Source organism: Galleria mellonella, unplaced genomic scaffold (assembly GCF_026898425.1).
Source record: "Galleria mellonella isolate WM207_F2 unplaced genomic scaffold, CSIRO_AGI_GalMel_v1 utg90, whole genome shotgun sequence".
Classification (NCBI taxonomy): domain Eukaryota; kingdom Metazoa; phylum Arthropoda; class Insecta; order Lepidoptera; family Pyralidae; genus Galleria; species Galleria mellonella.
Genome location: NW_026442172.1, coordinates 578,285 through 606,143, shown reverse-complemented (window position 1 = coordinate 606,143; position 27,859 = coordinate 578,285).

Genomic DNA, 27,859 nt, shown 5'->3' with positions numbered 1-27,859 from the left:
CCTATAATGTGACATTAGAGATCACCTGTGAAGACAGTCCGATAGAGATGAAGATTTGTGTGATAGGGGATACCTTCCACACCCTGGAATTGGCCAAGCCATATAATGTTGATAATTGCTATATCATAACATAGCATTGTCAATTTAATATTATTTACTTAATACCAAGAATACTCAAGGTTCAAGTTAAATCTGTTGATTAGGCCGGAGCCTAAGAACGAGTAGTCCAACCCATAGGTCGAGAGCTACTAAAAGTAATGAGTGCTATTGAATGAACTATAAGTCCAGTCAATTATATATAATATTATTGTTGATTAACCACATTGTGAATTAACCAATTATTTATTCAGAGAGATATATCTAAAGGAACTATAAGTCCTTTAAAAGACACTGATTAATCACAAGTTAACAACGTCTCGTGAAATAACCAGTTGGGTTTTCTATAAGTTTGAGGACACTAAGTCCAACAAGCTATTATTGTGTTGAGAGGAATAGAGATCTTTTGTAATATTTGTAGAGGTTTGATTAATCACATAGTGAAATAATCAGATTAATTAATTATGTAGCTTTATAGAGAGGACTATAAGTCCTAATTGGTTGTTGTCATAAGTACTGATAAATTACACATTAAAGTGCCAGGTCAATTATTATATATAGGTATATAGGAAGGACAATAAGTCCTATTTGTGTATGTTGTAGTATTAGAGGCAATATATTGCATAATTATAATGTGAAAGATATAGATTAAATATATATTTGTATAGAAAGGACAGTAAGTCCCATACAATTATTGTAGCTGTACTATAGTTATACTATATCTACTTCCTTTTAGTGTCTTAGTAAACCTATTTAATAAGAGGATTTCTCAGATAAACAAGTGTTTTAGTGTTTAAATCATCATGATTAAATCCCTAAGAAATTAGGTCTTTAAATAATTATCATATCATTTAAGTAAAATTTCTCATATAAATAATTCCAATATTTCCCCTACAGTTATTATAAAATAACAGAAAATTATATAAATTTTCTATAGACTTAGATATAGAATCATAACGTGTATAATCTCCTTTTGTTTGACATCTGTCACATTAATGACGTATTGATGTATTGAATTGAATTTTGATTATCTATCACAACTGTCAACGTAACAAATACTAGTAAGTTTGTTTATTTGTATTTGTTTAATATAATTAAATATAAAATCATCATATATCAACCGTAATATACAACTAAATTATCAGTGACATAAATAATCATGGTTTACACCAGGAATAATTAATAGTATCCAGTAATGCTGCAGTTTTATATTCATATCAGTAGCCAAGCTTACTTTCAAATTCAAGAATGAACAGAAGATTAGAAGTTTAACATTCTTATTGCAATTGTACTTGCAATAATATATACATACAGTACTAATTATCAAGAACATTCCTCAAATACATGTGTGGTGAAGATTTCTCAATATGCTATCTATTTGATTCCTAACCTCTAATGTAAATTTATCAAAGAAGTGAATAATCAGTGTTAATGTTTGCTTTATTAATATTTAAAGTAATTGTCCTTACTTGATATTAATAGGATAATATCTCCTTGGATACAGTCCGACATAACCATATAACTCAATAATTAAATTTATAAAATACTAATATTATATTTTACTACTTGTATATCTCCATATTATTCCCATAAAATATTCAAAACATGTATATTAAATATAAATCCAGTAAATATTTACTAATATTAACCCTGTCCGAACTTGTCTAGTCAATATAACATGAACAAACAACATACATACAAACCCCATCGCCAGGACAACTTCCTTTCTAAATATGAGCAAAATACATAGCCTCACAAGTGTCATACAGTACCAATTTCATACCGAACCCCACACCTAGTCAAGAGCAACTATAGTCAGAGAATCTTTCAGTACTTTTATTACCATTAGGAAATAAATCCACACCTATAATATCAGCATAATTAAATATTATTAGTAATCAGTAATACACACAGAATTGTTATTATCAGCTTGCTTACTACAACAAAATCAATATTAAAGTTTATAATAAATCAAGACAAAATATCTATTTAAACAATACAGGCTTGTTTACCATAAACACCCCACAGTCACATGAATTTATTTAGTAACACAATTAATAATGTATTAAAAGTATTACATTCACATAATATCACTTGCAACAGTTAAGCTGTCTCTTTGTACATCTGGTGTAAAACAAATCCCCACATGTAGTCATGGATAATCAAATATAGACTAAGAATCATTAATCTGGTCGACCGAGTAATGGTATAAAAACACTTCACCATGAAGCGTTAAGTGTGAACAGATATTCCAAACCAACACTGTAATAGTGTAATAAATACAAATATTTCATCATTATCATCGTCTCAACCATCACCAACCCACGACTGAACACAGGCAATTTCCACCGACTGACACAAGGAACGGCCCCACAATACACATAAAACAGTCACTCCAAACAATGGAGGTAGCCCACACCGCACTTGCATTTACAGGGTCGCCACTCAATAACCCCTCTCTCTCATCAATGGCTGTTTCCCCAGCAATGAGACCAGACCATAGTCACTTTAGTCTATTATCCTCAATAAATAAATACTTTATAATAACTAGATATGAAACTAGTTAGTATTGTAATAGTTCAATAGTTGATTCAATAAGTATTTTCCAAAACTAGACAATTAGAACATTGAATCAAATTGATGAAGTTCTATCAAACGACCATATAATTGGATTTTGTATATGAGTAGAATAACGTAAGTACGTAAATTATATTGATGTAAATTTTGTTCAAATGTGATTGCATTTAACGATATACGCATTACCTAAAGGTATATGGACTCGACTAAATACGTATTTTAATAGTTCTTGGGAAAAATATTAAGTATAGACTTTGCCTGTGATCACAGTAAAAAATCTAACTACGTAGTAATAAATGGAACAAGCTCACCGGATTCTCCAGTCTTCTATTCATTAATTTCACACACTTAATCCATAGTGATACACTAAGATCTCAAACCCCTTCATCGAACCAGTCCCTCCTAGATCTATATCCTAGTTATTTTTTTTTATTTTATTGCGCAGTTCCTTAAAACACGACTCCTGCGCCATTTTTCTTTTTTTTTCTTTTCTTGCGCAATCCTCCTAAAAGCGACTCCCGCGCGCCCGCCGATCCGCCGTCTCTCTCTTTTTCTTTATTTCTTTCTATTCTTTCTCTAATAACGTCATAGATTATGTCACCGAAGGGTAGATATTTCAATAATCAGATTTAGCCTATTATTCGAACTGAACTTTTCTTCAAATTCAATTTAATTATATGTTAACGTATTTTGGTATTTTCTATTAATTTTATTATCGAATTTATAAAACTTTAAAGGCTCTCATAAACCTTATTAAACTGTGTTGTATGCATCCTTTTTACACCTGATGATAAAAAGGTAAACTATAATTTGGTTATATATAAAATATAATATATTTTTGTTTAATTTATTTAATTTTCTTGTGACATCCACTACACTTTGGAAACACATCAAAGGAGTTTCCCTTCTGTGTCAATATTTCATATATGATAACGTCTTCTCTGTATACTATTGTGAACCTTGACTTTGAAGTTTGTTTATATTAAATAGCTCAGCTTTCGCAGCGGTCACCCATAGGAACCCCTGTTTCTTTTCTATGTACTTATATGGTATTAAACCTATTGTACTATAGGCGAACCGTCACAAGCGTATCTAATCATATTATAATAATGATAAAATGTCTACAATAAAAACTAAAAAACTTTGATATGTTTGAAAAAAAAAACTTCAAATTATGAATCAAAAATTTTTATTTGTACTAAATAGATAAAATATATTAAATCGTTTGAAGACACTTCTAATCATGTAATATTGCACTATCATCATTCTATAATTGAAAGTAAGATTATCTTGTTTGGTAAATAATATTAAGCAGATAATTGATGGGTATTGTTTTATCTAGTCAAACAGGTTAGTCATGATGTATGCAAGAAACGCAAAAGTAAATAGATACTTCTAAAATCTATTTTATATATATAAAAATTGATATCGTTGACTTTTTTTATAAGAATCCCATATTAGGTACTATATGTACTACAATATACTTGAATATTATAATAATGCAATAGAAAACAAATGGTTATAAACAATAAATGATTTTTTTTTATTCATTTGTTAGATTAACTATACGTACAATTAATAAAAATGCAGCGGATTAAACCCGAAATCATTTTCACACGATCGATCGCCTTTTATTTCCGATCGACCAATTTCGAAATATCGGTTGCAACCACAAATCATTAAAATAATCGACTTTCAAATTTACGGATTGAGCAAAAAGTCGGCTTTCTTTAGTGGGGTAGCGTAGGGTACAACGCCTTTGAAAATTATGGCAATTTTGACACCTAACAAGTGCTAAGTTTTCATCCATCCCCCTGTAATTTTGCCGACGTGTGCTGACGGTTTAGAGGAATTGAAAGCAGTTGATTGTGTGACTTCTGGATACGTGTCCAACCAGAGTCGCTCCTTGATCACAACTTTCGAGTTTTTTAATAATATTCCCTATTTGTGCGTAGTCATTTCGGTTTAATGATGTTCATTTTCGATCGTAGGGTCTTGTGTTTAATGCTATATAATTTTAGAAGTAGGTATGCGATCAATTCTGTAGCTATATCCATTTGTAAGTTTAAGAGAAGATTAACATATCATTGTATTTTATATACAGTTAATTTGCCAAAAATTGTAGTTTTATATTTCAATAAAAAATACTTGATAACATCAAATTAATCAAAATTACAATTTAACTATTTCTTTATAATTCTCCGTTTGTGTTGACTTCTAGAAAGAATGTATCAGTTTGTATAATTTTATAAACACATATATATTATGATTACAGTTATACAGTAGGAGTAGGAAACCGGGCCATTGATGGGAGAATGTTTTTTTAAGGTTAATAAAAAACAGTAGCAAAAATGAAGAATTGCTGATTGCTCAGCAGCTATTAACGTACACTATAATTTAAAGGTTGCTCTATGATTAGACTGCCTACCTGTTAAATTAAATTAAGCTTTTTAAGGGTGGCGCTCGCGCACATTCCTCTGTATTGCTTCGAATTAACAAAACTAAAAAAGAACAAGAAAATATTAATTTACGAACTCATCGGTTATTACAGCGCTCACGTGTTAATGGTTTTTGTGATTGCTCTTTTTTATATTCTTTAGATTTTCTTTATAAGATTAAGCACTTCGATCTCGATTAAACGCCCTAAACAAACGATAATAATTATAGTAGTATATTAAAAATCAAATTCTTTTTATTATATTTTGGATTATTGTGCCTATGGCGAACGGTACGATGGTGAAAGATGGCTCATATTGAAGAGTAGTAAACATAACAAACAAACTCACTTTCACATTCATAATGTATATTTTTTTAATGGATGAAGATGGAATGGTAACCCCGCCTGCGCTATCGGTATACGCTGGCGGGTCACCAGTGAAGGGTGACAGATAAAGATAAAGGCAGGTCAGTTAGCTCATAGTGACCAACTGAACAAGAATTAACCACTGTGGTTTCCCCTGGAAACCAAAGTTGTTAATATAAATTATGTTATTGTGTTTTATTCTTTTATTAAATCTTATTATAAACAATCCTTTTCCTCCATTCATAATATTAGTAAACATTTCATATTTATATTTTTCTAATGTATTCTTAATTAATTGTCTTCTCTTTGTTAATTCTTTAACAATTTTAAAGTCATAATATAATTTTACTGCCGAAGATAACGGAAACCCTTCAGCGCCTCTAGACAAATGGCAAACGAATCCTTCAATTTATTATTATAGCTAGCAAATACATGAGACAAAATGGAACATCGACCGTTGCTATCTCACTCTATCTCATTATATGATATTACATCGATGGATTCGCTTGCCACTCGTACACTCCACACAAATATAGCTGGCCCTCTAGCTATATTTGAAAAATTAAATATACTTTTATTAAACCTGTGAATTTAACTTCAAGGTCTATCGGCATTCAAAGAGTTCACCAACCATTCGCCCAATAAGAAAATAATCTTTAATTACACTTATTATTATTATGATTGGACATGCGTAGTATTAATGGCATGTCTATCATAATGCTAAGCCGATTAAAATTAAAGCTCCTCGGCCGTAATCTACGGTAGTTGCAATAAACTGTTCTAATTGAATTAAAAAAGACATTTTCAATGTATGCAATATACCCATTGCAATTTTATAAATAAACATAATAATATTTTTAAATATAACTCTTATATTTTATAATTAATTAATAAATGCCTTGATTTAGTTTGTACTGTTATGATTTAGTAATTAATTCATTAAATAAATGATTTTAAAATTCATATACATAATTGAAATGTCTAAAAATCTATTTAAAATCTTATCAAAAACAATGAAAAGTTTAACCAAAAAATAAAATAAAAGGTGTTAAGGGAACTCATGCACTTAATTTACATGAATAACTAGCTATTGAAATCTAGTTAAACCTGCTGGATATTTTTTGGTATTTTCATTGTTGTAGTAATGTCTGCCCAGTGAAAAGTAGGAAAGATTTTTTTAGTAATAAAAAACGATTTTTATTAATAAAACGCAAATCCATCTTGTAAAATGGATTTGCGTTGATTTTACCTCACCTGACGGCAAGTGATGATAAGATCTAGGATCAGACACGCTTATTTAGGAAATTCTTATTCACCATCGATTTAAAAAGTCCCAGGTTGTATTACACCATAATACAGAAACAAGAAGGGCATGCTATTTTTAACAACTCGCATTAGAAACGAGAAGGCGACTTATATTTTTAATTATAAATATGATAATTTGAACTGTAGCTCTATCTAGAGTGATCTGCGTCTGTACAAGCAAGGTTGGCTCACTTTAGAAGCTACACATTTTTTTTTTAGAAAACAAACATACAGCCCGTCTCATAATAAACGCTTATCTCAGTCTAAATATGCTTTTAATACCAAATGTGTCTAAAGAAATTTTAATGTCTTAGAACTTTTAATTGAAACCAACTTTTAGCCAATATATTAATCATATTAACTTAGTTGCATCGAGATGTTCTTTTATCCTGTAATCACATCTACCTAATACATATGAACTTAACATAGTAGGCAGATGAGCAGGAAATAGTTAGCCTACCGTAAAGGCAGACTACCAAACCCTGAAGCCATGGATCAGTGATCGCAGCCGTAATCTCGAGCGGTATAATCTTACAAATATTTATCGTGTGTCAATGTAATATGCCAAAAGCGAGCACTTATTATGGTTTTTACAAATGTGAGTATGCTGCGGGCAATAATGTGGAGTGCAATTTAAAGGCGAAAGTGATTATTGAAATAAATATTTACGTTTTGCAATATATTGAAGTGAGCATAATGGCTGTTTACAATTCCGATACAACAGACTCCAAAATTCTTGAGTCCGAATATTTGTATGAATTTACATTTCTGAATAACTCTCCGGTAATTATGTGGGAAATGGCGATAGACGAGCTTCCTGCCTCCTGCTGAGTATTACGTTTACCAATACGACAACAAATTACTATGAGATACAAATAGACACTAGTCATCTAGTATCCTATTTAATGTAACTGACAAAATATCAAATATCAATTATGTATTTTATTATATTATTATTAATGTTTAACTACAGGTATAGAAAATTTTGATAGGATACTATATATATTTTGATGTAGGTTCTTTTATAATTATATTTTAAAAACAATATTAAAATTTACTTCCAATATAACATTTCCAAATCTATTCCATAATTATCTAGAACCGTCATATTAACACTATTATTATGATAAATGCATATCTTTTATGTATTGTACCACATCTAGGTCTCGTTAGTCAGGAGTTACAGCGCATTGTCCAACACAATGGTAGGAGGAGCTTCAGCTTGAGGCAACCTCGTGGCTAAACATCCTCGCGTGAAACATATGCCTTATGAATTCTTGTTATGCATACTTAGAAACAAAATATATGTAATAGCTTTTTATACTATGGCGGGAATTTAAAATCCATTAGATAGTTATTTCATGGAATTCTTTGAGAGTTACCAAAGCTGCTAGTAATCTCATAATTATATCAATTATTTTTAGATGAGCATATGATGGGCATCCAAATACAAGTTTTTCCTTCATATTATTCTTATTTATATAAATATTATAATTTATTATTCACACCCTTATAACCTAGTAATAATTTTATATTACTAATCATACTCTCATAACAAATCGAGCATACAACCGGTACTTATATGATTCATTTATCTACGCGCACGATCTTAATCTCATATCTCTTTATATCTGCGCATGAGTCGCTCACGCAAGTCCCATGCGCAGCTTCAAGTCCAAATCTTACTATGCAATCGATCTTGCATTGGTACACATGATCTAGTTTATACTCGGTAAACGAACTATGATTAATTTCCAGTTTCTAGTCGTAGATAGGAAGCTTTATTGTGGGTTATATTCTTTCTGTAAGATTATTAGCCCAGAGGGCACTATTATCATTCCTATAAATGTCATCTGCAATCATGACATCGTTAACAGCATCATAAATATTAAGCAGAGCACAAACAGGATTATACGATAAAGTTCGTTATTATATCGAAAACTCGCTCCTCCGGTTAGTGTTATTGCGTATCTACCGTCAAATAGCATCTAAATTTCCAAGAAAAACAATATCAATGCCGACATTGATCGAACATAGGATTACCGTAAATGGACTGACGGCTAGGTACGTTTGTACTGTCCACAGTTCATCATACGCCTTTACTATTCGTTTAAATGGTCATAATTGGTTCAACAGGCTTTAAAACATAGGACTCGGTCATTAAGCGTATATCTATGTAGATAAACAGGAATCATGTATAAACTCCAAAGACAATGTTATTTTTTTAATTAATATCGATAACTTATAAATAGGAACATTAAAATACAGCACACCGGATTCAGTAGCTATAATAAGTAGAAAAAATTATAAAACCACTTGCGGTCGCAGCCTGTTGAAAGTTGTGCGTGACTGAATATTCAAAAGTTATAATGTACAGGTCCCTAGTTGTTTAAGTACCAGCAATGTCACGGGCGATGAAGTGATAAAGTTGTTTATTGATGATCTTCGGTTACATTAATTGCCAATAGCGGCGCTTGTGTTACCGCGACGTCGCTCCGCGTCGTTTCAAGCGCGAATGACAAAGATTCAAGCGGCGATATGCGCAGGCGACGGCCAGCGGTCGCCTTTGATCTGCTATATTGACATCTTCAACCAATCAAAATGTCCGTAAACTGTAATGCGGTGGGAAATATTTCTTGTTTTATATATATTTTTGTACTAATTATGGACTTACGTCAATATAACTGTTTTATTGAAATATTATGTTAATTTTGTTTGCGCAATAAATTTGAGAGCACGCGATTGCACCCTCAGGTCCTTTTAGTAAAAATATAAAACTTTATCCATAAGACGATCATATATTTCTAAAGATACATATGTGTATATAGCCTTATTTTCTAACATGTTATTAAATAATCATGAATAAAACATTTTTTATTGTAAGTCCAATTGGCAAAAACCAACACTTTTCTACAGATTCAATATATATTCGATAAAAAACTAAATGCCCATTTATTGAAAAAATAATCAAAAGCAAAAGTGAACGAGGAACAAAAACTTTAGACAAGTTTGTAGGAGCTAACTTCAACTCAATATTTTTTTCAATAGCGTATTAAATGCTGTCGATGCAGTATAAGGCTGTGGAATTTGGTGTCAACCCTAGGATTTTTATTTCAACAAAACGTCTCGAATAGCAACAAGCATCATACCGAAAAAGGTATTCGCGGGTGGAACTCGTGCCTGAGTTATATGAAATTACTCGCCAGGAATTAATCTTGGCATTTTGATCAAGGTCAAGCTTTAGCTAGCACATCAAAAAAGAAATCGATATAGATCAGCCTTTAATGAAGTAGGTTTGTGAATTCTTATGATAAAAAACATGTTGATGGGGGCGCCTTATTGGTAGTAGTAATTAAGATGGCGCACGGTGGCGCGGGCGACGCACGCGCACTGTTCGCTTGACAGGTCACTCACACGCACTCCGCATGCGGCCTTCGTGAAGGACGGTTGTTTGACTTTTGTTATTTTTGCACTGCTCTAATCTAATACAGGTTGGATTTCATTTTGTGTCAGCTCTTTTATTATTATAAACAATATTTGAAGTAATTTTCGGTACTATTTGTTACGATATTGCGCAAATTTAGTGATCAAACGTCACAAATGTACAACTACTACTAACTGTTTACATATATGTAAACAGATAGTATTTAAATCAAATACTTATTTTATTATATATTGGTCCAGTTCACATTTATTGGGACCTGTGGCTGATGGTAGAACTTTTGAATTTTTATTGACACATATCTTCTATTACATTATCATTTTTGTCCATTGTCTGATCCACTTGCATTAATTCACCATCTTCTACATAACTATTATTATCATCAATTTTTATCAGAAGATCAAGCTTCTAAAGTGAAATAATATGAAGTATCATATAAAAATTAAGTTTGATAATATATATTAGTGAAGGAATTGATCATAAATTAATTAGTTCAGAACAAACAAGTTTTCTTAACAATTAACCTATAGCAATTAAGGATTTAGCAGGTGCAACTCCTTAGATGAGCTAATTGTACTCATGTCCTGTAAGGGACATCATACCTGCACATTACTACGTACCACAGAAAAACAACCTCGCCCTGCTATAAGGAGTTAATGATAGTGCATCTTGTTTAGATACATGCTAAAAAGCTGTTTAATTTAAATGCGTCAAACGGATGCAAATAAATTACCTATTATTACAAGATCTTAATAATAAATTTTAACTGTTTAGCTGTGGTTATATTTTGAACAACCAGAAACAAATAAAAATACAGGATGCAAATATTTTATTAAATTAATAAACAAATTAATAAACACTTTAATTAATTTTGGATACGGTTTAATAAATTGTTTCTATTCATTTTATATTATTTTATACTCAAAAATGGACTAAAGATGTTTCATATTTTATCACAAAGTATAGTGTTACTGGTATGCCTGTATCCTTCAACTTTCTGCTAGTTTTTTTCGCTATTATATCATCTAGGAATTACTTTACAATGCTTTAATGGTATCATTTTCTTTTTGTTTATAATTATTGGCAATTTTCAATTTCAATTTCTGTATCAGTATGAAGAATGAAAACAGTATATATATATGTAGATGCCTTCCAACTATTCTCAAGATATCTAGCATCATCTGCCACAAGGACTCGACACTAATACAATGTATTAAAAACTATGACTGCAAATAAAGACATAACAGTTTGATGAGATTGTCGATAAAAAGGCAACTCCATTTCTTTCCTTTATTTTTACACAAAAAATAAAAAAAAATTCGTAATCAACGTAGTCAAATGCAATTGCTATGCTGATTACGGATACGGTACACCTTTTTTTATTCAGAAAGGATTATTTTCAATATCCTCATTTGAATATTCTAACAACATGCAAATTACTCTTAGAGCACTAGAGGTATATATTTATTGACGTCTTAACTAATTTACCATAATTTGTTTTTTCACTGTCATCTCTATAGATTTCTTAAGCCGCACGACTAGATTCTAATATTATCCAGCATCTATTTTTTATGCTTCAGCCGGGAATACGGGCAAGGGGTCTGTAGGTGAGCGCAACTAAGTGGCGTGCGGAATCCTAATGGATGCAGGTAGGCAGTCCTTAAGGGAACTTGCTTAGACCCGCATTTTTAATGTACTTTAATACCACTCCCGTAAATATAATGCGTCGATGTTGCATTTATGACTATAATAGAATAACATTTTATGTGAAATTTAATCTTATAGGCATCTATTCCTATTAGTTACAAAAGGAGGAATAAAATTAGTGCAATAATATTATTGGAAAACAACTTTTCCACAAATTGTACAAGTATTATTAACTCATAATATGATGAGACGATAGTTTCAAAACAATAATCTTATATTTACTTTGAGATGAAGATTATTTTTAATAAGCAGATAATATAATTTACATACTAAATTTTTTTTTAAATATATCTTTTTATTATAAAGATTTGTTTATTATATTAGTCAAATGTAATAAAATTAAATTTTAATTGCATTAGTATGGTATTTTATAACAAAATAAAAACAATATTAAATCTGGAATAAAATAAATAGTAATTAATGTTATAAGAGACTAACATGTTTCACTGTAAAACTATATAGAACCTATATAGAAAAAGTAAGAAATGAAACTACTTAGCTCGTCTAGGCGAGCACCTGTTTGCGTCCGTCGGTCACTCGGTGGACTGTTTATAGATGATATTTGCATATTGTCAGATAAAACACCTAGATCATAGGCAAAATATGCATGACTAATTCTGACTGGCCGTAGTCCCTTTGGACAGTTAACTGGCGATGAATATTTATAGCGTTGTAAATAACTCTACGTTTGATGCTACACTTAACGTAACGATTTCTTGGTGGTAAAAAAGCTGTGATCCATTTGTTTCTGACAAAAAATAAATAAATTCATGAGACCTATATATCAAACAATACAACAGGAATATCTCTTTTATTCTCTCAAAATTAAGTTAGCCGATATAAAAGAGTTTGTTTAAAACATTAGATGTTTTAAGATGTTATCGCGCTGTTTGGTGTCAAAATTCTCGCATCATGCCGAACACATTTGTGTTGGATGATATCGATCTTTCTGCTTTGTGTTCAGCGATCAGTTAGTAAACAAGAATAGCGGGAGTCCATATAAATCATTCTTTACCATAAAAAAAGGAAGTTCTAGATAGTGATTGGTATTTTTTAGTTATTGATTAAAAAAATATTGCCAATAATTTTAATAAAAAGGATTTATTTCCAGAATTTAATTCTGCATATTAATATTAATACTTTTTTTTATTAATAGCTATACTTAAGTATATAGATTTATATATAAATACATTTTTAGAATAGAATATTTAATAATAAATGAGTACTAAAAAATGTAAGGAAATAAAAAATAGAAAATTAAATTTAGTAGTAATAATATAAAGTTAGCATTTGTTAATTAATAGGTGTGCTTGTTTTTTATATGTTTCAGTTAAAACTTATTTGTATTTAATAAATTATATACATTACTAAAAAGTAGTTTAACATTATTCGATAACATAATGTAAATAATAATAATATTTAATTAAATGACAAAAGTCTTCTGCTTGATTACCGCTGCCCCACTCACGCAGAATCGTGATTTTGGAGACAGTTGAGTTTGCATGGCTGTTCTAGTTTTGTTTGAAGGATGAGATAGAAAAATGAAATTACAGGATACAGAGGCATAACACCTTAGTCTATTGTCAAATTTGACACCATGGGCTAAGTGCCCTGATTTCATCCTCACCTATCATCCCTCACTGGTTTTCCGCCATTGTATTATATACCGATAGCACGAGCGGAGTTAACATTTCATTATCATACATTAAAAAAAACACCTTAGTCCTTAGAAAAAGCAACGAAGGGTATAACGGATAACGCAGTATATAGCAGCTCTGTTATGTCCATAGTAATCTTAATGTCTTTAGGTGACGGTTCCATCAGCTTGTTTGCCATTCTAAGTTGCATAAAAAAACGTTATGATTTTTAAGTGCCAACGTTCGCAAAAACCGGTTCACATCCAGTAATAGTTATGATAAATAGATGGTAATATTTATGTCGTAAGTATATTTAAAATTCCGATGCGTTTTCGAGATTCTGCATATGAATTTACAAAATAACACGCGCCAAACCAGTCAATTATGTTATTACGTTCTTTTGAGTTAATTATAAAATTAAATGACTTTGTTTATACTGCAAGGATGTCAAATAAAGGATTACTTGAAAAGTACCTAATAATTTAGTAGGCAATTATACTTTACGCTGTGTTCAGTCTCTAGTTTGTTATATGAAATAAATAAAAATATACCTTTTGATAACTGGTTTTTAACAAGAATTGTATGACCACGCTCGTGCAAATGATTTGTCTACTTGTACAAATAATTATATACCGGATAACAAGAAACCAAAGCTGAGGAACTTTTTTCCTTTTCCTTTATTTAAAGGAACAACTTTAAAAGAAGTTACGTTGTATCTTTATTTATTTATTTAAGGATAACCAACAAAGCATACATTTATATCTACTTAAAATACATTATGATAAGGTTACATTATAAAATGCTCATGCCTCAATTAAAGGCCGCCATGACATGCGTATTCATAATATATATAACTATTAGGATGAAAAATGATAAAAACTACAATACTAGGTATACAATAAATAGTTAGACTACAGTAATACTTTGGAATTAAAAGATTTGTACACTTATAATCTATACATATGTGCAATGATACATAATCTTACATTCGTTAAATAAGAAAAAGCTTCTATGCAGCTTCTTTAATAGAGAAGAAGTGAGAGAAAATTGTTAATAATAATATCTAACGGTATTAACAGCAATGTTATTACATCGACCGCCACCACCTTCTCCATGGTAATCATCGTGCGTAATTTTTGGTGAATTTATCACGATGATCCAACTAATCTGATTCCATCCTCATTTTATTATCCCTTACTGGTATTTCGCCAGCATACGTTGATATTATCCATATTAATATTATATTGATATTAATCTCGTAATTCACAAATTTTATATTGGTGTATGCCAATATGCTAAATAAAAAATTATAATAGAACAGTGATTACAAGGTTACGACTATAAATACTTTTAACGATATATTAGTGATTATTCAAGGGTATATTTTTCTTTTATATATGAATGTCGAATTCTCGAAAATACTTAATTAAATAATTTTATTAGTCTCTATTACTATTAATAAAGTTAGAAGTCCAATATATAAATCCAATAACTAAATATATTTAAGAACTGCGACGTAATAAGATAAGCATCCTGATTAGATTTTTTTTGGAGCCAGTCAGATTTATAATATGCTATAATTTGTGTTTTAATAAACTACGAGTATATGTGAATAATACGTCGTAATAGTGAATAAGACGAATGTTACCAATGATGACTTATGAAACCGAAACATTGTCCTACACGATTGCCTGTTTGCAAAAGCTACAAGTCACTCAGCGGGCTGTGGAAAGGGCTATGCTCGAAGTCTCTTTGAGTGATACTCGTAGAATCCGAAACAAGAATATCCGCAAAAGAACCAAAATAAACGACATAGCCTGAAGGATAAGCAAGCTGAAGTGACAATGGGTTGGTCACATAGCTTGAAGAACCGACAACTGATGGGAAGAAAGGTTCTTGAATGGCGACCATGTATGGGTAAACGCAGTGTATGACGACCCCCCACTAGATGGAGTGACGACCTTAAATGCGTTGCAGGGAGTCGGTGGATGCAGGTGGCCCAGGACCGTTCTTTATTGCATTCTATGGGAGAGGCATATGTCCAGCAGTGGACGGATAATGGCTGAAATGATGATGATGATGATGTGAATAATATTTGTTTAATGTATTCTGTAAGTATATTTATATAATCATAATGTGCAGCAGTTCTCTATTGTATATGTTATATAATCTGTAAGTCAATATGGGATAGGTACGTCTGTTACTGTTTATTTACAAAAATTTTTTATTTTTCACTGCATAATAACATTTTTGTTTTGCCAAAGGTTGACTGAAAGAACTATGTAGCATTATGTCTGCCTTTTATATCAATATTTTTTTGTAATGTGGTAAATAAACAGTAAATAAATAAATATATTACATTTAATTCTACTTTTTAAATGACTTTTCTAGCATTTGACTGACTATATATATGCATTGCAGAACCCGTTGCAGACCGATATAATATATGACTACATTTTATAACACGATCAATTAATATTCCGTGGAAGTTTTCATTACTTTTTAATGAAACAGGAGCTATCTGGTGATCGCTAATTTTATGTTTTAATTTACGCCTTCGCGTCCTATCTACGCGACATTAATCACTGTAACGGGATTTTCAATGCAATTCTCTTTATCTGCTTATATGTTACGTAGGATGTAGGAATAGCAGTGAGATTATCGTTATCGCCTTACTCCAGATTACTCGACAGTATACATTGTTGCTTCGTAATTTTTGTCATGTATTCCCGTTAATGGTTCCGTATCAAAGCTCAAACTTATATGCATTTACTGTATGATCAGTTAGGATCCTAAACCTATCCATGCACCAAATTTACCTTAAATCTGTTTAACCATTTAAACGTGATTAAGTAGAAAATTCATAAATATAATTACAGTTTATAATATGAGTAGAATTCTTTATTCTTTCATAGTTTTGTTACATGTTATAATCTGCTTCACATATCCATATAGGGTTAACAAAAGTATCAAGAAAAATAGAAGATATTTTCATTTAGAATTCCAAAAATTTACTTACCGTATTTTTGAATGCTTAAATCGACTCAAAAAAAAATATAATAAAATAAGCGTAAAATAAGATAGATAAATAGATGGGTGTGTTTGGATTATGTTATACTCACAATATAACAGTTTGTTATATCAAAATATTTCTGAACATAGCTTTAATATTATTTCACTCTATTAGTACTCAAAGTTTTATTCGCGTATTGATACTAGCTCCAAAAACAAATTTGTTAAGTGACGCTGCTGTCTGGTTAAAATATTGTAGAATATTATATGCAATATACTTGACAACCCTACATATGGCTGTAATATGAATATAAAATTTATTTTCTGTTAAAATGCATAGCGTACTAACTATTTAATGATACTACAACCGCCCTTAGAATAAACAATGACTCCTAATGACCAACAAATGATAGGCGCTCTGTTTCGTGAAATTTAATTTGTATTGAATTAACTTCGGGTCGATTTTGTGTCCATCAATCAAGGATCGCATAATAAGTTGAATATAAGAGGGTTAGATTCAAACGTGACTTATAATAATAGAAATATAATTTAATAGATTTAGAATTGTAGATATTTGTATACATTAGTATCTGTATAATATAATAGTGCGCCACCTACCCTTTGTCTTTTACGCAATGTCCTCTACCCGAAGGTTGCATCGAAGAGATTGCTTAGCGATAAGGCCGCCTTTTGTAACACCTCTCATTAATATTTACTGTATTTAATATTTGTTTAAATAGTGCAATAAAGTTTGAATAAATAAATAGACTCTAACTGATAATAAGTCATAATTAGATTCCCGTGAGTTTAGTATATGTACCTGTGTAATTTAAATCAATGACGAATGTCCTTACTAATAATATAAATGTGAAAGTGAGTTTGTTTGTTACCTTATAGCGCCTTAACTGCTTAACCAATCACTATGAAATTTGGTATAGGTAAACGTACTCTATGGGTTGGAGAAGAACATAGGCTATTTTTTATCCCAGTCAATAAACGAAGTCACACGGACGAAGTAGTAGGTAAAAACTAGCATTTCATAATATTAACTGGTTTTCTTTGCAGTATCAAATTATGTAACCTTAACTCAAAAAAAAAAAATGTAATGAATAAATAAAAAATGGTCTATTTATTTAGTAAATTGATTTCATAACATTCTTGCAATTCTAATTTTACGAGGATAACATAATTTTGCCTTAAGTAACATCAATTCTTGGGAATTAGTACTTTAAAAGGCAAACAAACTCATTTTATCTCATGGGGTAACGAAAACGTATTTATCAATATAAATAGGGTTTATCGATAAATACGATATTATCAATGGGCAGCAAATTCAGAAATGCCTTCTGTTGTTACCGTCTTGTTACATTATATACGTGCATTATCTTCATTAATGCAGATGACTTTAAGTCACGAGTTACAGTTTACAACGACAGCTCCACAAAGTTCCTCATATTGAAATAGCTAGAGAAATTAAATGAAATCACAGCGATTAGATTCAGATTAAACCTTCTCAAAACCTTTTTTTTTGTCACGTGAGACATTTTGAACAAAAAACGTTATCCTTTGATTAAAAAAAGAACTTTCTCATAATCTGATTCCCTATAATGATTGTCCCTTATTGTTGCCACCTTTTTGTTATGGAGTTATACTTAATTGTAATAGAATTTTTTTTTTTTATATTTTGGTGGTTAGTAAATCTAATCAAGAACTAAACTAATATTTTTTTATGCAACTTAGAATGGCAAATAAGCTGATGACCATGTTAATAGATAGTGGAAACCGTCGCCTATAGACATGAACAGTGCTATGTATATAACAGACTACACTGTGTTGCCCATGATACTCTTCATGTGTTGCCATTCCTGAGGACTAAGATATTATGCCTATATCATATAATTTCATTAGCATATCTTACTCTTCAAATCAAAATACAGCCATGTTAACAACTGCTTAACGGCCGAAACATGAATGGGACAGGGATACCCAAGCACAAGACATTTATACAAAGTCACTTTCTAGTAAATTAGTCCTTAAATAATAATGTTATATTCATAGAAATAAAATACTACACAATTTAAACATTACTAAAATTTATTTTATATTTGAAAAGAAAATAAACATAACAAAAATAAACATAATGGATTTTTTATTTCATTATATATTTCTAAGTGGATATTAATTTCACCATTATTAAATAGCAAATAGGGTTAATTATTTTTAATTACTGTAATAAGAGTAAGTGCAACTATTAATTAAATTGTTATTAAATCTGCAACTTTGTATACCAATAGGTTCAAATTGTATGAGAGATGTTATATTTAGATCATATGCATTTAGATAAAGGCATCAAGTGTTAAAAAACGTACCGAAAACGGCCAAGCAACTGATGGTAGACGCGTTTTTTTTCGCACTCAGTGTTTCCCTAATGGGGTTTGTATAAGTTTATAATATAGTAAACTTAAATAAATAAATTTAAGGTGTATGTAATAAAAATTACTTTTTACAAGTACAAGATTAATAAAATTTAAAAGCGCACCATTTTGTAGGCAAGGATTTTTAGTTAGGGGTATATTCGCACATTTTTAAGGAGATATTTTGTTTAGATTCTAAATGTTAATAGCCTAAATTTATTACATATTTTTTTCTTATTTGCAAGACCTAGTGTCTTATAGACGAGATAATTATTATTTGATAGAAAAACCTAGTAAATATAATTAGTTTTTTTTAAATATTTGTTATTAAGTCACACACGCTATTTAATCATTTTTGTCATTGTTCATTTACATTCTGATACGTCAATATGTGTAACAAATATCCAATCATCTTTAATATTTATAATATTAGCGGATTATTTCAGAGAAAATACGTACTGATTGGCATTGTGCCTGTATCCTGGTCCTTAATTCATAGTCTGCAAATAACTGCCTCCATTGGCCTAAAAGGGTTTTGTTCTGTTTTCAGTGTTTATTTTCTTTCGGACGTAAGTTTGGAAGTGGGCCGGGCTGTGTAACGTTCGCACACGTCTACACCTGCGTCCGGCTGTATTTGGACTTCGTCGTAATAAATATACATGGCACTGATTATTAAATTGTGTTTGATTATTTGTTTTCAAACACAATAAAAAACCAGATATATGTGTAAAATACAATTATTAATACTTTTACTATATTTGATGACATATGTATTAACAAGCTAAATATTGCAGCTTTATCGCCGTGAATTAGGACAAGTATTCTATGTTATTTAAATATTAAATGTAAGAATAAAAAACAAAGAGTCATTGTTATTTTTCCTAACTGGATGTATGTATTATTTCCATAGATGTGTATATAAGTTGTAATATTAAAATAAAATAAAATAAAATGTATGAGCCATCTATATACTGGGTTTCACTTATATACATTCAATTCAATTTAAAACAATTAAACATATGTTTTCCAAATTCAAATTTAAAACGTTTTTGTCACAACTTTACAAATTGTAATATGATATTTTTATTTTTATATTTCTTTGTATAAATTACTAGTCGTAGTTTGCGGTTTTTATGTATCTGGATTAGGCTTAAAAGCGTTTACGGTATTTTAATCAAATATCTAAACATGTATGGAAACTTTCACATATTTTTATACAATTGCAAATGAAATGGCAAATAAGCTGATTGCTCACTTGTTATAAAGTGATAACCGTATCTTATAGAAATTAACAGTACTATGGTCATCACGTAGATTTGTATTATTTATTAGTATGGTAGTATGGTAATGCCGTGTGGTTCCGGCATAGAATGGGTCACCCCTTTCACCTGTGTGTGTCATAAGGGGCGACTAAGGGGCATTAAGTAATGGTCGAGAGATAAGCACCAGTGTCTCTCTTAAAATTTTACCAAGTGTCTAACTACGTCTGCCAACCCGCCTGCCAAGCATAGCCACTATTGGCAAAACCACCCAAAGTGATGATCTATGTTCAGCAGTAGACAGCTAACGACTGATATGAAATGATAATGATGAAACGATGATAACAATTTCAAGCAATCAATGCCTTGATTTTGTTTCTCTCGTTTTTCTTTCAGGGACAAAATAATGTGGCTTGTGTAAAATTGAAATAGATGTAATGCTGTATTATTATGTATTGTTCAACACTGTTTATCCTTAAGATTCAGTATACTCCTGCGACATCTGCGTCCTGCTTCTATACTGATTTGTTAGGGTGTTACCATTTACAAAGTAACAGTGGGACATCTTGATTCCTTTAAATTATTTAAATGTACTTTTTATTTTATGAATGAACGAATGAAATTTGTTGCTGAAATATGGTACTATAAGGTGATTTGGTAATACTATAAAAGTTGCTTTCACACATTCTGTCATTAATGACATGCAACAGTCATTACAAAGTAACGACATAATAAATCTTTATAATACATTAGTTTAGCCTATTTATATTGGTTCTATACCTAGTTATAATCCATCTTAATATTATTTTCATATTGTATACGTTTGATTCATTACATTTTTACAATTATTATTTACATATAATACGAAATCAGATTTATAAATTAATTATAATCGACTAACCAATTATAACTTTTACATACATTATCCGTAACTTATATAACTAATAAGAAATTATTATATATGTAGGTAGCTGACGAAGTAAATAGAGCCTTATATAATATGTAGTTAGTACTAGTAGCTAAAGCAAGATTATTGAAGATGTTATGTTTCAACTACACGATTTAGGTTACCCTTATTTTTAAACTATACATAGGCAAAGTGATCATTCACCATTACACGGGTATGTTTATCACATTCGTGGTATAAAAAAAAATACAATCTTAGATCATATGATCTAAGATTGTATTTTTTTGTATTGTATTGTACTGAATCACACAAGTTTAGATATATATACAAATTTGTTAAATCTTGCTTAAAAAGTTCCACTCTTTTTAACGCAGCATTTACAGAGATACACTCTTCTAAGATTTAATAGTTTGTAGACTATCCAGATGCTATTAATCGTAGAAAACAATTAGTATACGGTATACAAAAAAAAATATGTTTTCCAGAAATGATATTAAAGTTGGGTCAATTTAGTCCTGATTTATTCCAGCGCCAAAGCCTGATGTGAAACAATACTATGGGGTCCATCTCCCCTCTGTGAACGGGAAGTTAATAAAAAAAGTGGATCAGGGTTAAATTCGACGAGCCAAAATCATCGATCATCCATCCTTTGATTGTCGGATATTTAAAAAGAGAATTTTATTCTGTTACGTAGTTTAATAATTATAACATAGTAATAAATTGCAAAATATATACAAACCTTATAGGTGATCATATTTAATGTAACCAATAAATAGTATCTGATTTCAAACGACTTTTAAAATATAGGCATTTCTTGAGAAAAAAAAATTAAAATGTCCTCAGTTTTACTTTTAACAATAATTCATTAATATAATTTGAACCTAATAACTGTAGAAAGCCTAATTTCTACATTTTTTTTTGTATTTTTATGACAATTATTAAATTAATTTACCAGAGGAAGACTTTGTACAAAAGTCGATTGCAAGAAGCAGCTGTGTTTGCATGGCTGTGTTTCGGTTTGAAGGGTGGGATATGGCGTAAATTTACTGGGTACAGAGGAATAACATCTGAGTCCTCAGGAATGGCAACGCATGGGAGTTATCATGGGCGAAACAGTATACTCTGTTATGTCCATGGTACTGCTCATGTCTATAGGCGACGGTTACCATTTTCCATCAGGTGGACCGTCAGCTTGATTGTCATTCCAAGTTGCATAAAAAAAAATTAAAAAAAATCCTGCGCCTGGTTCTGAACTTCTTTCTTTAAAGCTGGATTGAAACATCATATTTTTTATCGACACAATAATTACATTTAAACAAGTGATGTATTAAAGGCACCTGCTTAAATTATTGAATACAAATTCCATACATTGCAGAGAACACAGTGAGGTGCTGAAATAACGCGGCTGAGCGGCATATTGGAACACTCAAAAACCAACATCAATTACAGTAACTTAAGTACCTACACTCCCTGAGCAATCACACTTTTGCATTGCGTCGACGTGTTTAAACATATCCATATGTTATACTACAATATGGTAGTTATAGATGCGGTAACAGTCAACCTCAACAAATATATAAAAAAAAAAAGAAAAAAAATAATAAAATAAAAAATATTAATAACTTATATAATATAATAATATATATATATATATATATATATATATATATATATATATATATATATATATATATATATATATATATATATAATACTACAATATGTTTCAATAGACTTTAATGAAAAGAGTCTTGTTAAATTTATTACACAAATACTCTCAAAATAGTAAATGTTTAAAAAGTTCAATTAACTTGTCGATTTTCGACTTGTATTGTACATATCTGTACTGCATACTAGGCATGACTAATATGGATACCGCTCGGAAATCTATATATTGGATTCCTCTGAACATTGATGAAGGAAAAAAGGTCATCTCTTATTTCGCGCATATCAGTCGGTCAAATAATATTTTTTGGATAACAGACTTTTTACATATTCGTTATTATACCAGTATATAGATATTGTAATTAAAATATATATATATATATATATTACTATATATATATATATATATATTACTATATATTACACATCCCTATTACACATACATACATCCGCAGATTGTTGTATGGTCAGGTCAATTATTCGTTTGTTAAATTAAACTACTTATATTACATTAATACAGTGAAATAAATAGAAATGAATAAATTAAACTAATACTTACTTATGCGTACAGATATACATAGACACGAGCTTATATAATACTTTTTTACATATTTTTTTTAATAATTTATATATATATATATATATATATATATATATATATATATATATATATATATATATATATATATATATATATATATATATAATGTATATATAAATTTATAATAATAAATTTTTTTACATTAATTACATTCAAATAACTCTATTTCTTTTTTATTTTTCAATAAATAATAAATTCTCAGTCTCATTATATATCCGTAATTACTTACAGAATGTCATAGAAATTAAACAGTATTGTCATTTATGTTTATAATGTTTTACTGTAACGGACTCCACAGAATTCCTTTCTTCGGCAGTCGGGTAAAAATATAAATTTAATTGCAAGCTGTTAACAAATTTGTTGACGTACTATTGGGTATTGCAATTAATTGTACATCGTTGGTTCTAAAGAAATGTAATATCTAATTTAAAACATAAAAATATGGATTTTAATTGGCTTTTTAATTGAAAGTTACATTCATAAAATAGGGATTTTAAAGCGTCGACTTACACTAAAATGATTGTTTCCTCTGTCGAAGTTGTATTTACACTTTATGTATTTATAATGTTTGATAAAGGAAACTGGGAAGAGGGCGTTATTTTTAATTGCGTCTTTATTCATTTCGACAGTGAGCGTAACGAAGCCGAAACGATTTTATGTCGCTCATAAGAAAGCTTAATGCGTAATCCAATTCGGATTTCGGAACGTTTAATTGTACTGAACTTGATGAGATCTGAGATGAGATTAAAGTAGACTAAAAGCCGTATTTTAGCTTAATGGTTGTTGTTTTTTGGGCAATCAGTAAGATGTTTTCGTATAAAGAAATAAACGCTACGTAACTACCTACGCGGACAGTAAATTATCGCTGAGAAATACTGTCAAATTTGATTGAACACTCTGTCGAAATATTATAGAGGTCACATAGCTAGTTTTTGACTTGTATATTTTAATACGAATTTACAAGGTTTTATTGGACTTTTAACAGCTTTTATTAAAAAAAATTATTGAAAAGTTTAAAAAAAAGAAAATATGGTATATACACAAAGTACCTATATATGGAATCAATACGGGGGTAAATCCTATCAATTCCAAAAGGAATTATAATAATTGGTTAACATTTGAAGATATCGTTCGTGAGATGTGTACATAAAAATGCACGCGAATATCAATCTACTCCTTGTTTTAAATCGATAAGAAAATATTGTTTTATTTTAGTATCAGTTGAATTATATAACTGTTTAATTTTAATCCTTACTGTATTTTGGTCCCATTAACATGCATTACTGGATATTATTAAAAGAAATTCTTTATAAATTTGAGGTTCGCGTGCGTGTAATAATCCACCTGAACCACAGCGCTAGTGCCAAAATATTAGTGGCATTTAATTTAAATTGTTTTAAATATTCATCTGCTTAATACGGAATTTGTGTAATACTTGACATTGCTTGTGACTTTGACTACATAGTATTTGTTTAGAAAAATATCTAAGCAATTTATTTCATCATAGACGTTAATTGTTAACTACTGAACATAGGCTATTGGGGTTTTTTCCAGAAGTTGCAATATAGGCGGATTAGGAATCGCCGTAAGTTTTGATGAAGTTTTAAAGAGGAACGCGACTGCACAACCTTCAACGATTAAGTTCCCATTGTTACCTACGGAAAAAGAAGGGGTAGCTCATTTTATACCGGCACTATATGGTCACTTTAGTTACTATAGTAAAATATATAGTCTGTAGTCCAAATTTAAGTTTAGAATTTTCTTAGTTATTTGAATTCACAATATGTACCCGATAAATTAGAACTCATAATGCGGGAATTGCTCTAACTGTAAATTGTTTGCTCCTGTTAATTGTACAAATAAGTAATTAGTTCACTTATTTCTGCCGCTTTCTATAAATTTGACGTGGTTCAATTAAAATCGAACATTAACTCTGGCTCAGTCAGCAAGAAGGCATGAATCATCCCGCTTTATTAACTCGAACTTAACTACGCGTATCTAACGCGCCAATCACTAAAGTTTTACAGTCTTTGCGTGAGACATTAAATTAGTTGACTGCCTTCTCTGTACTTTGCCACCGAGCTGCAGCTATAATCAAGCAGAATAGCGGTATTTCATTTGCCAGTTGATCTGTCTTAACCACGTTAAATATAATGCACATTTATATGTACATTTTCTACTTGACAGGCCTTAAGAGAAGGATGCTGTCTAATTCGCAATTAAGTTCAATGAGCTCAAGTTACATCATCATTCCAACAACTCATTCTGTATAATATATGAAGGGTATACACCGCAGGTCTAGATATGACTGTATTCTCTTTTAAAATTCAAATATCATCAGCATTTCAACCGTTCATTGTTAAAATATTGGTAAACTGAACTTTCCTCTACTGAGCATTACGCTCATAGATAGATAATAATATAAACGTAATTAAAAAATATTACAAATTTTTGTCCTGTAGGTATATCTATAATTCTTTAAATGTAACTTCCTATTTTTAATAATAATGACAATTAATTAATTTATTCATTTATTATATTAAAAAAATCGCACGACAGTATATTTATATATTATGATTAACTCCGCTAAAAGCTTGTAATACCTCAATGTCTCTGATGGAGTGATAATTGTGTTTATTGATGATGTCCGTTTATATTAACAGGTATCGTTGTCAGATTGTCGTTTCTGGTCCATCGGGCCGGACATGATATTCGCGATCTGCCGATAGCCGCTGTTCGCGCTTTGATCACTTGGAGTGGTCAGCGATCCATAACCTCTCGTGGGAAATTGCTGACACAATCTCTCTATACGAATGACATGGTTATAATTATGGTTTGTTATATACATTATGTAATGGTTGAGTTGTCATATTATTTTAAATTTGCATGGGCACCTCTGTTCCATTCGCGTTTCTATCGTGAAGCAGTCATGTTTACATGGCTATGTTTTGGTTTGAAGGGTGGATACGACAGTGAATTTATAAGGTACAGAGGAATAACTCTTGAGTCCTCAGGAATGGCAACGCATGGTGAGTATCATGGGTGAAACAGTATATTCTGTTATGTCCATGATACTGCTCATGTCTATAGGCGACGGTTACCACTCTCCATCAGGTAGGCCGTCAGCTTGTTTGTCATTCTAAGTTGCATAAAAAACATTTTGTTTTAATTGTTAAATTTTTTTTTATTCTCTTTAAAAAAAGAGATTATTTAAATTATTATACAAAACTGATTTCTGTATTTTTGAAGCTTTATATAATTTACAACAGAAACAACGACTTTTTTAATAAGAACGACATATTTACCTAAATTGGCTAATCTTCAGCTATACTAGCTAATTACCCTGTGGTATGAAAACAAATAAACATCTGGGGGTGCAATTCAAAACTTTTCAAAATTTTCCACCGTGCGTTTTTTAAGGCACTTTCTTCCACGCACAATCATTCTTTGGAATCAACTTCTGTATTTCCGAACCGATATGAAAACATATAAACATCTGGTGTTGTGTGTGATCAATTCAAAACTTATATAGATCCGAAGCAATTTTAAAAAAGTACTAAACGCCTTAACTAACATTAGCTAAATTTTCATATGTAAGTGCCTCAACTTTCATTAAAATAATAAAGACTAGAAAGCTAATGATATAATTATAGCTTATGTGCAAAAACAACAGTAGGTATACACTATACTAATAAATTTAAATGTAATTATGTAAATATATATTCCATATACATATGTTAATAATTTATAAAATTCATTACCATTACCCCCCGTAGGTCTATTGCTGTGACGTCGATCCTATCTCATCTCATACGCTGTCATCGTTCAACATCTCGGATGACGGAGTGCTGACGGCCCATCGATATGTCGCACCTTTGACGAATCTCTTTGGGGTGACTTTTGTCTGTTGCCGAATACATTAATCGCTTTTGACAAATAACTATAGATTAAACTAACCAATATTTTTTATTAAATTTTTTTATCGATTTCGTATTATATTTTTTATATTTATCTATAAATAATATCAATCTTTATAGTTTTTATTTTTAATATAAATATAGTCTCTAAATTATAGCTTCTGTGCCATTATTTGCGTGTGTATGGACTCTATGATATTTTTTATGGTATAATATATATATAACTTATTTACACAAATGAAATGTTAGATTAAATTTCGATCGAACTAACCAATAATATGTTGTTGTACTTCTAGTAAATAGAGTAGCGATGTATGTATATATACTGTAACTCATATACAATAAAAAGTACTATCGTTGTATTATAAAAGCAGGAACACGTCACTGAAGAAAGTTTACTTGTTTGTATTAAGTATTGAAGCATTAATAAATTTAACAAGTTTACTATTCCGTACTATTTATAAACTTATTTAAAACCTGTCATAAACTATTAAGCTCCCTTTCACATTTATAGTAA